This window comes from Lolium perenne, chromosome 4, assembly GCF_019359855.2.
Source record: "Lolium perenne isolate Kyuss_39 chromosome 4, Kyuss_2.0, whole genome shotgun sequence".
NCBI classification, from domain to species: Eukaryota; Viridiplantae; Streptophyta; class Magnoliopsida; order Poales; family Poaceae; genus Lolium; species Lolium perenne.
In genome coordinates, this window is record NC_067247.2 from 255,446,569 (window position 1) to 255,457,921 (window position 11,353).

The following is an 11,353-nucleotide window of genomic DNA, read 5'->3' on the forward strand; positions in this document are numbered from 1 at the left end:
CTAGGGGTCCTGTGTTTTGCAGCTCCATCCACTCTGCGATGAAATCTGGTAGAATTTGCGACTTTATTGCTTTTCTTTTTTCATATGTGATGTCCCGAGGGGAAAGTTCTATTCCCCAAAGGGAGACACGACCTGTAGCTTCTGAATTGTTTAGTATATTGGATAGAGGCGCCTCGTTAACCACTATTATCGGATGCGCCGAAAAATAGTGCCGCAATTTTCTTGCGGTTGTAAACACTCTGTATGCTAGCTTCTGGTACTACGGGTACCGCTGTTTTGAAGGCGATAAAACTTCACTGATGAAGTATACCGGTCTCTGCACTCCATGGAGTTTTCCTTCTTCTTCTCTTTCGACAACTAGCGCCGTGCTGACCACCTGGGGTGTAGCCGCAATGTATAACAGGAGGGGTTCCTTCTCTTTTGGCGCCACCAATATTGGTGGTGTCAAAATTGTGCGTTTAGGATCCTCGAAGGCTCTATCTGCCTCTTCGTTCCACTGGAACTTCTCCCCTTGTTTGATTAAGGCGTAAAACGGTAGCGCCTTTTCTCCCAGCCTGGCGACGAATCTGCTTAAAGCTGCGACTCGCCCAGTTAATTGCTGTATTTCTTTCAACTTTGTTGACTTCCTCATTGTTACGATAGCTTGGATTTTTTCGGGATTAGCTTCAATCCCTCTTGCTGAGACTAGGAACCCAAGAAGTTCTCCCGCAGGGACACCGAAAGAACACTTCGTCGGATTCAGTTTGAGACAGAATTTGTCGAGGTTGTCGAAGGTTTCCTTCAAGTCCTCGATTAACGTTGCCCCCTTTTTTGATGTTATGACGACATCTTCAATGTATACTTGTACATTTTTCCCAATCTGTGTTGCTAAGCACTTCTGCATCATCCGTTGATATGTTGCTCCCGCATTTTTCAGACCGAAAGGCATTGTTCTGTAACAAAACACACCATACGGTGTGATGAACGCTGTCTTGGCTTCGTCATCTTCTTTTAATCTGATCTGGTTGTAACCAGAATATGCGTCCAAGAAGGAAAGACGTTCACATCCTGCCGTGGAGTCGATAATTTGATCGATCCTTGGGAGGGGAAAGTGATCCTTTCGACAATGTTTATTGAGGCACGTAAAGTCGACACACATGCGAAGGACTTTCGTGTTTTTCTTTGGCACCATCACTGGGTTAGTTACCCAAGTGGCCTCTGTAGATATCTCTTTAATGAAACCAGGTTCTCTAAGTCGATCAATTTCTGACAGCATGGCTTTGCGGTTTGGTTCCGAAAAATGCCGCAAAGGTTGTTTGATTGGTCTCGCTATTTGATCCAAGTTTAGGTGGTGCTCGGCAAGTTCCCTGGGTACTCCTGGCATGTCAGCTGGACACCATGCGAAGATTTTCCAGTGCTCACGGAGGAACTCGACGAGTGCGCTTTCCTATGCGAGGTCCATGTTTGTCGCGATGGACGTCGTTTTCTTCGGATCTGTCGGGTGGATCTGCACTTCCTTGGAGTCTTTCGTCGTGTTAAAGGTCGATTCCTTGTTAAATATCCCTACATCTGGCAGCACATCATAATCAGTCATGAGCCTTGACGCCGCGTACTCTGCTTGCATCCCGAAAGTTTCTGATAGTCGATGAAAATCCTTGTCACATTTATCGGCTAGCGCGAAGCTTCCTTTAACTGTGATTGGTCCCTTAGGTCCAGGTAACCTCCATAGCAGATACGTGTAATGTGGTACCGCCATAAACCTCGCATATGCTGGTCGCCCTAACAAGGCGTGATATTGCGACGGGAAATCCACAACTTCAAACTCCAACCTTTCTATCCTGTAATTTTCTCGGGTCCCAAACTGAACGTCGAGATTAATTCTTCCCAACGGATAACTCGGCTTCTCTGGTGTGATTCCATGGAAACGCGTGTCGGTTGGTTTTAGATTTGCCAGGGATATGTTCATTTTCCTCAGTGTATCTGCATACATGAGGTTTAGACTGCTGCCTCCATCTATGAAAACTCGAGATACGTCGAATCCTGCGATCACCGCTGGTAAGATAAGTGCTGATTGCCCTGGTCGAGGAACTTGCTGCGGGTGATCCTCAATTGTGAAGCCGATGTCCTGTCCCGACCAATTTAGGTACTCTATTGTTGGTGGAGGCATCTTCTCTGCCATGAACACTTGTCGCGAGATTACCTTCTGAGCCCTGTTAGATGGCCTGGCTTTCTGAATCATCGAGACCGCGCCATTGGAGTTAGGATCAACATATGGAGGTGGGTGTGGTGCTGCCGCTATTCTGAGCTGGTATCGATTTTTGTCCGTGATCGCAGGAGGAGGTGGTAGGTGGATCTCACTCCTAGGCCCTTGAAGGTTTCTATTTGCTGCTTGAGCATTGGCTATCCCTGCTACTTGCAGCATTGCTTGAAAATTACGGCAGTCCTTCTGCAGATGTCCTGACTGCCTTCTTCCATTGTTGTCGAGATAAAAATGCATCTGGCATGGCCCGTTCATCATATCTTCGGGAGTTACGAAAGGTCTTTGAAACCTTGACCCGCTATTTTGCCTGTTATTTCGAGAATCATCTCTGTTGTCGCCTCGCTGCTCATTACTTCTTTGATATTCGTCTCTATTGTTTCCTCCGTTGTTTCCCCGAAAACCAGCCGATATTTGGCCAGGAGCATTGTAAATCGAGAACTGCCGAGAAAATCGCCTTCTATTTTGAAAGTTTCAGCTACGGTCCACCTCTGGTGACCTGTGTCGCTTATTGTGAACAGCATCTTCTCCGTCTGCCCATCTGTTTGCTATCTCCATCAATGCTGACACTGTCCTTGGGTTAGTTCTCCCCAAGTCCTCGACGAAATCTCCTCGCCGAATTCCTGCCACAAACGCATCTATTGCTCTCTCGTCAGATATGTTCTCTGCCGAGTTTTTGATGATGTTCCACCTTTGGATGTACTTTCTCATCGATTCATCATGTTTTTGTCGACACGACCTCAGCTCTTCAAGTGATGCTGGTTTTTTGCAAGTTGATCGGAAGTTCTTGACGAACACATCCTCAAAACTGTCCCAGCTGTCGATGGATCCCGGAGGAAGTTTCTTTATCCAGGATCTTGCGTCTCCGCTCAGGTGTATCTGAATACTCTGCATTGTTGTTGCACTGGTGCCACCTATCAATTTCACCGTCTCTAGATAATCGACTAGCCAATCCTCAGGATCTTGCAGGCCATCGAATTTTTTGAAACTATCGGGTAACTTGAATCCTGACGGGACTCGAGTTTTTCGAACTCGTCTCGTAAAACACGGGATTCCACACATATCTTCCTCAGCAACTTCTGGTGAATGCCAATGTTCCCTTCTTTCTTGTCGTGCTCTATCCACTCTGTCCTGAGTCGTTGCGTCTCTAACTCCACTTGCTCTCGGTGGATCTTGCACTGCTGCGGTAGGTCTCGGACTATTTTGCCTTGCAGTTCCTTCGGGGGGTGTAGCTGCGAACGCTGCTCCCATGGCTCCACATCCTGCCATGGCCATGTTATACAACGCTTCTCTTGGATCTCCGGGAGGTGGCCTGGACGCCAGGATGAAAGCTTGCGTTGCCATGTATCCTGCTTCCGGTGTTTTTGGAATAATATTCCCCCTCGTGTCGATTGACATGAAAGACATATCGAGGTTTTGGATCAAAGTCTCTCTTTCTGCTTCAGGTATATTTTGCAGCCGAGATCTTGCTCTCCTTCGGGCTTCTCTGTGGCTATCTCCCGAAGTTCTTGAGTGTTGGCTTAGTTCAGCTCTTCGCCTGCTTGACGCGGAAGCTGCTTCCTGCCTCCTGTCCAACTCGATTTTCTGCTTCTCGAGCTCTCTTCTGGTACGTGCGAGCCTATATTGATATGCTTGTAACTCCTCCGGTGTCGCCGTAATGGTCATTGGTTCTGTACCATCGATAGCTCTGGCGACTCGATCCCACACTGCCTGCGGAAATCGTACCATCTCTCGTGTTCCTGGTCCAATATATTTTGTTCCCAAACCTCGCGTGAGATCTGCGGGATCGACATACGGATTTCCCGCATCGTCGAAAGCCTCTGACGTCGCTGGTTCTGACCGGCTTGGTTCTCCAATTGCGTAGATCTGATGATATTTTGGATTCTGAACTTTGTCGGGTTTGGTGACACCATCATATAGATTGGTGAAGACCTTGCCCACAGATGTGGATCTGTCGATGAAGTTGAAACTGTCGACGCTACTTGAGTCATTGCTTATATCGGAGTCCGCAGATGACCCGAAGGATATGTTGCTGAAGATCTTGGCGAGCTTTTCACTTGCCCGGGTGCTGATGAAGCGTGGCGATGAAATTTCTCCATCGCTTGACTCTGTTGACGATGTTGAGTCCGAAATATCGGGATCGACCGCCGATAATACCGACGAGATCGGAATTTCGAAACGATATGATCCTTCCTTCTCGACGCAGAAGTGGAACTCTCCAAACGTCATCTCCACGGGCTCCTCCAGATACACATATGCATCCAAACAGGAGGGCGGGTGAGGAACAAAATCAACGAGACCAGTTTCGATTTGTTTACCTCTGTCCATGATGTTGCTTGCTATCCACGAAGTCGACGATCTTGAACGTGCCATCGAGATCAGCTCCTTGTCGCCTCTAGATCCCACAGATGGCGCCAATTGACAAGGTATTAACTTGTCAATGCCTACGGATTGTAGACTAGGGTTTAGTTGGATGTAGAGGGCAAGTAGATCTCGAAGGTTTCAGCCGAAAAGTACTCGACGAATATAAAACTAGGGTTGTGTTGACAGTAAATTCGATCCTTACTTTGTCCCTCGACTCCCTCTTATATAGGAGGTGGAGCCGAGGATTTCGTAATACACAAGTTTACAGAGTCCGGGAGGGTTTCTGACCCGTCCCGCAAGATTACAAGTATCGTTTATTAATACAACTCTAACTTTCCTTAACAATATCTTGGGCTTCCGAATCTTCTTGTTCTTCGGGTCATGGGCCTTCAATAAACCCCGGGTACCATCTTTGGCAGGCCCATTGGGGATGCCTATGTCACCTGGGTCACATCGGAGCCCATCCAAGCCCCGCGGGTGTAGGAATCCAGATCTACGCTGGCACCCTGGCTAGAGCTGCCGGCTTCTCCTTGGTTACCGGTAGCTCGAGCTGAGCTACCGGTACCTGCTTCGCTCTGGGAAAGTTCTGCCTCAAGTCCATCAGAAATCTGTTCAACCAAGGTTTCTCCTCCGGAAGATGATGTAGGGATCACGGTGTGGTGACTACTGGCAGCGGAGTCTGAAAGGTATTCCTCGGAAGATATACCGGTAAAAAGAGTTCGGATCTACCTACAAACAGTTTTCCCCGGACCTAGCTTCTCGCGAAGATCTACGAGTAAGAGAAAAAGCAAAAGAAAAGGGGAAATAAATACACTACCGGCCCAAAAGTAATGCGGAAAAAAGGAAAGGAGTATTTGTGACCAAAAGACTCACCAGAGGCGGCGGAGGACGACAGAGCCGACGACCGCTGGAGGTAGACGAGCTTGCCGACGGCAGCGATGAACAGAGCAGAGGAAGAGGAGGTCCCGTGAGTCGCTCGGTGCAGGAAGGGCGGAAATCTACGGAGAATCTCTGCGGAGCTTCTTCGGAAGTTCGCCGGTGAGCAAGGTCCTGGCGGCGAGCGGCGGCAAAGGAAGCACGAAGGGCAGAGGCTCTAAGTGCGCAGGAAGGTGTGAAGTGCGAAGAAGAAGAGGAGGAGGAGGAACCGCTGCGCCCTTAAATAGAGAAGAGGATCGTGGGCTGACAACCTCTGGGCCGCGACGCTTCGCCTCGTGGGCCGCCACGTGGCGCAAAGGTACGCGTGCGAAAAATAAGATGCCACAGGGAGGCCACACGGATCCGGAACGGCAGTGAGGATCCGGTGTGGCACATTTAATGCGAGCGCAGAAGCCGAAGGGAGGTGACCCCTGGCACTGGCGCGTCAGAAACAGTGCGCATGTCTCTGACAGGTGATGTCTACGCACGCTTCTATTCCTGTAGACAGTGTTGGGCCTCCAAGAGCAGAGGTTTGTAGAACAGCAGCAAATTTCCCTTAAGTGGATCACCCAAGGTTTATCGAACTCAGAGAGGTAGAGGTCAAAGATATCCCTCTCAAGCAACCCTGCAATTAAGATACAAGAAGTCTCTTGTGTCCCCAACACACCTAATACACTTGTCAGATGTATAGGTGCACTAGTTCGGCGAACAGATAGTGAAATACAAGTAATATGGATGATTGTAAGTAGCAATTGCAATCTGAAATAAATATGGCAGCACGCAAACATGTAACAGAACTTGTTGGAAACGGTGTTTCAATGCTTAGAAACAAGGCCTAGGGATCATACTTTCACTACTGGACACTCTCAACATTGCAATCATAATGGAATATAAATAAGCACTTCACTATGCTATTCTGAATTACTCTCTGGCCGGATAACGAACACTAATTCACCGTGTAGGGCTGCAAAAGCAAACCTTAAAGATGTATTCCCAAGTACTAATAAACACCCCACACCGTCACCGTGAGCATTCATAGGAGGTACTAACACACCACAATTTCATAGAGACATCCAACTCAAATCATAACCCAGTGAACAAGTATTCTGTGAAATATAGCCTAAGAGACCCACACGGTGCACACACTGTCACCTTTACACACGTGGGACAAGGAGTCTCCGGAGATCACATAAGTAAAATCCACTTGAATAGCATAATGACATCTAGATTACAAAGCTCATCATATGGATCTCAATCATGTAAGGCAGCTCATGAGATCATTGTATTGAAGTACATGGGAGACAGATTAACCACATAGCTACCGGTAAAGCCCTTAGCCTCGGGGGAGAACTACTCCCTCCTCATCATGGGAGACAGCAGCGGCGATGGAGATGGCGGTGGTGTCGATGGAGATGGCTTCCGGGGGCAATTCCCCGTCCCGGCGGCGTGCCGGAACAGAGACTTCTGTCCCCCGAACTTGGCTTTGCGATGGCGGCGGCTGCGTAACTTTTCTCGTCTCGTGGCTTTCGGTAATAGGGTTTTCGCGACGGAGAGTTTAAGTAGGCGGAAGGGCAGAGTTGGAGGCGGCGTAGGGGCCCCACACCATAGGCCAGCGCGGGCCCCATGCTGGCCGGGCCGCCCTATGGTTACGGCCCCTCGTGGCCCCACTTCGTATGCTCTTCGGTCTTCTGGAAGCTCCGTGGAAAAATAAGACCCTGGGCGTTGATTTCGTCCAATTCCGAGAATATTTCCTTTGTAGGATTTCTGAAACCAAAAACAGCAGAAAACGGCAACTCGCGCTTCGGCATCTCGTTAATAGGTTAATGCCGCAAAATGCATAATAATGATGTAAAGTGTGTATAAAACATGTGAGTATTGTCATAAAAGTAGCATGGAACATAAGAAATTATGGATACGTTTGAGACGTATCAAGCATCCCCAAGCTTAGTTCCTACTCGCCCTCGAGTAGGTAAACGATAACAAGGATAATTTCTGAAGTGACATGCTATCATAATCTTGATCAATACTATTGTAAAGCATATGAAGTGAATGAAGTGATTCGAAGCAATGGTAAAGACAATGATTAAACAACTGAATCATGTAACAAAGACTTTTCATGAATAGTACTTTCAAGACAAGCATCAATAAGACTTGCATAGGAGTTAACTCATAAAGCAATAAATTCTTAGTAGAAAGTTTTGAAGCAACACAAAGGAAGATATAAGTTTCAGCGGTTGCTTTCAACTTCAAATGTATATCTCATGGATAATTGTCAACATAAAGTAATATGATGAATGCAAATAAGCACGTATGTAGGAATCAATGCACACAGTTGGCACAAGTGTTTGCTTCTAAGATAGAAAGAAGTAGGTAAACTGACTCAACATAAAGTAAAAGAATGGGCCCTTCGCAGAGGGAAGCATGGATTACTATTTTTGTGCTAGAGATTTTATTTTGAAAACATAGAAACAATTTTTTCAACGGTAGTAATAATTCATATGCGTTATGTATAAGACATCTTATAAGTTGCAAGCCTCATGCATAGAATACCAATAGTGCTCGCACCTTGTCCTAATTAGCTTGGATTTACATGGATTATCATTGCATAACATATGTTTCAACCAAGTATCACAAAGGGGTACCTCTATGCCGCCTGTACAAAGGTCTAAGGAGAAAGTTCGCATTGGATTTCTCGCTTTTGATTATTCTCAACTTAGACATCCATACCGGGACAACATAGAAAACAGATAATGGACTCCTATTTAATGCATAAGCATTCAACAACAGATAATATTCTCATAAGAGATTGAGGATTAGTGTCTGATGGCGTGTAATACACACGTCCGTTGGGAACCCCAAGAGGAAGGTGTGATGCGTGCAGTAGCAAGTTTTCCCTCAGAAAGAAACCAAGGTTTATCGAACCAGTAGGAGCCAAGAAGCACGTTGAAGGTTGATGGCGGCGGGATGTAGTGCGGCGCAACACCAGGGATTCCGGCGCCAACGTGGAACCTGCACAACACAACCAAAGTACTTTGCCCCAACGAAACAGTGAGGTTGTCAATCTCACCGGCTTGCTGTAACAAAGGATTAGATGTATAGTGTGGATGATGATTGTTTGCGAAGAACAGTAAAACAAGTATTACAGCAGATTGTATTCAATGTAAAAGAATAGGACCGGGGTCCACAGTTCACTAGAGGTGTCTCTCCCATAAGATAAATAGCATGTTGGGTGAACAAATTACAGTCGGGCAATTGACAAATAGAGAGAGCATGACAATGCACATACATGATATGATAAGTATAGTGAGATTTAATTGGGCATTACAACAAAGTACATAGACCGCTATCCAGCATGCATCTATGCCTAAAAAGTCCACCTTCAGGTTATCATCCGAACCCCTTCCAGTATTAAGTTGCAAACAATAGACAATTGCATTAAGTATGGTGCGTAATGTAATCAATAACTACATCCTCGGACATAGCATCAATGTTTTATCCCTAGTGGCAACAGCACATCCACAACCTTAGAACTTTCTGTCACTGTCCCAGATTTAATGGAGGCATGAACCCACTATCGAGCATAAATACTCCCTCTTGGAGTTAAGAGTAAAAACTTGGCCAGAGCCTCTACTAATAACGGAGAGCATGCAAGATCATAAACAACACATAGGTAATAGATTGATAATCAACATAACATAGTATTTTCTATCCATCAGATCCCGACAAACACAACATATAGCATTACAGATAGATGATCTTGATCATGTTAGGCAGCTCACAAGATCCAACAATGAAGCACATAAGGAGAAGACGACCATCTAGCTACTGCTATGGACCCATAGTCCAGGGGTGAACTACTCACTCATCACTCCGGAGGCGACCATGGCGGTGAAGAGTCCTCCGGGAGATGATTCCCCTCTCCGGCAGGGTGCCGGAGAGCAATCTCTGAATCCCGAGATGGGATTGGCGGCGGTGGCGTCTCGGTAAGGTTTTCCGTATCGTGGCTCTCGGTGCGGGGTTTCGCGACGGAGGCTTTAAGTAGGCGGAAGGGCAGGTCAAAGGCGTCACGGGGACCCACACGAGGGCCGCGCGGCCAGGGCCCAGGCCGCGCCGCCCTGTTGTGTCGTCGCCCCGTGGCCCCACTTCGTCTTCTCTTCGGTCTTCTGGAAGCTTCGTGTAAAAATAGGCCCCTGGGCGTTGATTTCGTCCAATTCCGAGAATATTTCCTTTGTAGGATTTCTGAAACCAAAAACAGCAGAAAACAGCAACTGGCTCTTCGGCATCTCGTTAATAGGTTAGTGCCGGAAAATGCATAAATATGACATAAATTATACATAAAACATGTAGATATCATCAATAATGTGGCATGGAACATAAGAAATTATCGATACGTCGGAGACGTATCAGTGTCCAAACTGAAACTTCCACCATGATTCATGGCTTTAGTTAGCGGCCCAATGTTCTTCTCTAACAATATGCATACTCAAACCATTTGATCATGATAAATCACCCTTACTTCAGACAAGACGAACATGCATAGCAACTCACATGATATTCAACAAAGGTGTAATAGTTGATTGCGTCCCCAGGAACATGGTTACTGCTCAACAAGCAACTTATAAGAAATAAGATACATAGCAACATATTCAATACCACAATAGTTTTTAAGGCTATTTTCCCATGAGCTATGTATTGCAAAGACAAGGAATGAAATTTTAAAGGTAGCACTCAAGCAATTTACTTTGGAATGGCAGAGAAATACCAAATAGTAGGTAAGTATGGTGGACACAAATGGCATAGGTTTTGGCTCAAGGTTTTGGATGCACGAGAAGTATTTCCTCTCAGTATAAGGCTTTGGCTAGCAAGGTTGTTTGAAGCAAACACAAGTATGAACCGGTACAACAAAACTTACATAAGAACATATTGCAAGCATTATAAGACTCTACACTATCTTCCTTGTTGTTCAAACACTTCACCAGAAAATATCTAGACTTTAGAGAGACCAATCATGCAAACCAAACTTCAACAAGCTCTATGGTAGTTCTTCATTAATAGGTGAAAAGTACATGATGCAAGAGCTTAAACATGATCTATTTGAGCACAACAATTGCCAAGTATCAAATTATTCAAGACAATATACCAATTACCACATGAAGCATTTTCTGTTTCCAACCATATAGCAATGAACGAAGCAGTTTCAACCTTCGCCATGAACATTAAAAGTAACACTAAGAACACATGTGTTCATATGAAAAAGCGGAGCGTGTCTCTCTCCCATACAAAGAATGCTAGGATCCGAGTTTATTCAAACAAAAACAAAAATAAAAGCAAACAGACGCTCCAAGTAAAGCACATAAGATGTGACTGAATAAAAATATAGTTTCACTAGAGGTGACCTGATAAGTTGTCGATGAAGAAGGGGATGCCTTGGGCATCCCCAAGCTTAGATGCTTGAGTCTTCTTGAAATATGCAGGGATGAACCACGGGGGCATCCCCAACCTTAGACTTTTCACTCTTCTTGATCATATTGTATCATCCTCCTCTCTTGATCTTTGAAAACTTCCTCCACACCAAACTCAAAACAAACTCATTAGAGGGTTAGTGCATAATCAAAAATTCACATGTTCAGAGGTGACATAATCATTCTTAGCACTTCTGGACATTGCACAAAGCTACTGAAAGTTAATGGAACAAAGAAATCCATCAAACATAGCAAAACAGGCAATGCGAAATAAAAGGCAGAATCTGTCAAAACAGAACAGTCTGTAAATACGAATTTTTCTGGGGCACTTAACTTGCTCAGATGAAAAAGCTCAAATTTAATGAAAGTTTCGTAC